The sequence below is a fragment of the Cryptomeria japonica genome, chromosome 10 (assembly GCF_030272615.1).
Source record: "Cryptomeria japonica chromosome 10, Sugi_1.0, whole genome shotgun sequence".
NCBI lineage: Eukaryota > Viridiplantae > Streptophyta > Pinopsida > Cupressales > Cupressaceae > Cryptomeria > Cryptomeria japonica.
The window spans coordinates 869,859,546-869,862,200 of record NC_081414.1 but is presented as its reverse complement, the minus strand read 5'-3'; positions in this window follow the sequence as shown (position 1 = coordinate 869,862,200).

Below are 2,655 nucleotides of genomic sequence, written 5' to 3'. Positions count from 1 at the left end.
CTTGAATCTTGAATGATTTCTATGTGTATAGCTCTACTTAGATTCACATAAACCTTATTTTTATCCTCACCACAATCCTATTACAATCTCACAAATGAGATCTCACGTAACCTAGACCTATTTTCTAGTAATAGAAAATATGCAAACCCCGATTAGACCAATGAACAAATTACCAAAACAAAGACTCCAAACAATTTCTTCGACATAACCAAGTAATCTCCAAGTCATTCCAAGTGCCAGTGAACTAGATACTAGTGAATGTGCATAAGTCACTAAACATGCCGGTGAACATAACCAAAGATCTCCAAGTGTTGATAAGTGTTGAGAAGTGTTGACATCAATAACAAAACCAGTGCAACACATCCACAATACCAATAGTCTTGAGATAAAATGCTAAAGAATGTCCAACTGATGCCTCCAATACAAGGTGTTACCTGAACCCCTGTGTGTGATACCTATTGTGTACCTAAAATCATAAGGCTCACCAGGCTACAAATCACCATGAGTTATAGGCCTCAAAATAGACATATTCTCCCATGCCCAAGTCTGGAGCAGTGTCACACCACAACTAATAGACCGATACCCAAGATATACAATCCCATGCATCTAATAGTACAACATGGCTAGAAGACATGGACCCCAAGCATATACTCATCGATGAACAATCATATCATGGAGCACTCTACCCCATTCCACTATAAATCCATGACTTCATCTGTCAGGTATCAACAAATCCTTGACAATACTGCATAGTACAATAGTCATGTTGTCATAATCTAGACGAGCCCCAAGAATGTCATATCAACCACTGATCTGTATGTTCTGATTCTCGTACTTGAAAGCTAAACACAACCCCGCAATGCCATCATCATGGTCATATAAACCTCTCACCATGAATGGGAATACATAGAGTATGCCATACATCCTCTAAGGTAATGGATGCCTCACTAGTAGGTTGATGGAATGAATATGTCTCAGAATGCCATTGCTCTATCAAAGCTGCAATCATGGCCCTATTGGCCATAACCTCTGGTAAGTGTAACACATAGTACAAACCAAGCTGTCAGATATTCTCAATCTCCTCATCAATTAAATCAACATGAAGATCAAGTCCACTGGGTCTTCTTTGTTGGAAGTATAGCACTCCAATGTTCTCCTGCAAAGAGAAAAAGTTCAAAATATCAAAAATCATATCACGAGAAAGTTAAAAATTATCAGATGCATGACAAAAAACATTCACATACAATGAATGCGTGACATTTATTACTAATGCGGTAAGTTTATGGCAACTGCGTGACATTTAGAACTAATGTGTAATTATATGAGCACATGCGTAACAATAAACACTATTGCGTAAAGAAATTAATGAATGTAGTATGATTAGAATGAATGTGTAATATTGTGAGCGTTTACGTAACATTATGAGCGTTTGCATAACATTATGAGCATTTGCATAACATTAAGCACTAATGTATAAAAATCGACATGCTATTGCGTGACAGAAAGGAAAAATTGAACATTGGAATTTTTTTGAAAAGTAGCAAAAAGCAGGCAAAAAATTAGTCAAAAATTTAGAAAAACCATACCACTAGTCCCAAGAGGTCTCTGATATGAACGTACTCAGTCAGATAGGTGCAATCGATCTCTATAACCAGCCATGATGATCAAATACTCGCAAGAAAGAACAAAGATTCACAGAGAAAACAAAGAACTTACCAAATACCAAATGAGCAAATGAAAACCTAAAATCTCCTATTTATATCTCAAAATTAGGGTTTTTTGACAGCTCGACGCTCGCAGTCCCCGCCAGCTTCAAACAAGTTGTATCATACTCAAACAATCTCAAAATTAAACGAAACTTTAGAAGATTGCTTATTATACTGATATCAAAAATATAGTCTCAATTTTTGAATTTTTTGACCACTTTTTCTGAGGGGGCATATTTACACTATACAGTAGCACCAAGACAGATTGGGGTAGAATTTTTCATTTTCTTTGAAACAATGTCGTTCCAACATTGTCTTGAAGAGGGGCAAATGTAGACACCTAAAAAATGTCTCATTGATCATGTACTAATTATTCATCTAATTGATTAAATAATTCTTTAATTATTAAATTAAATTAATTAATCTCATTCTTCTAATTTCATATTTCCTCATCATCTTATTAATTATTTCTATTTCCAATCCTATCGTTATTTAATCATTCAAACCATTTTCTAATGTTAATTTAATATTTAATAGCTAATTAATTTTGATTAATTCCCTAATTTAAATAATCCTTATTATTTAAATAAATTCTATTTTCAATTTCTATCTCTCTAATCAATTAATCATTAACCCTTTTCTAAATATTAATTAAATATTTATTATTTAATTAATTATGATTTAATCCTTTAATTTAAATAATCTTTATTATTTAATTAAATTCAATTTCTAAATAATTAAATAGTTTCTTTAAATTATTTAATTAATTCTTCTAATTTCATTCTAATTCTAATTTTTCTAATTTCTTCCAATTTCAATAACATGTGCCTAATTTCAAAAATCAAATTGAAAATGAAAGTCAAGTTCTAAATATATTCAAATACTAAATTGAATTTAAAATAAATTCAATGAGATTAAATTGAAAATCTAAGTCAAAGTGCAAGCACAT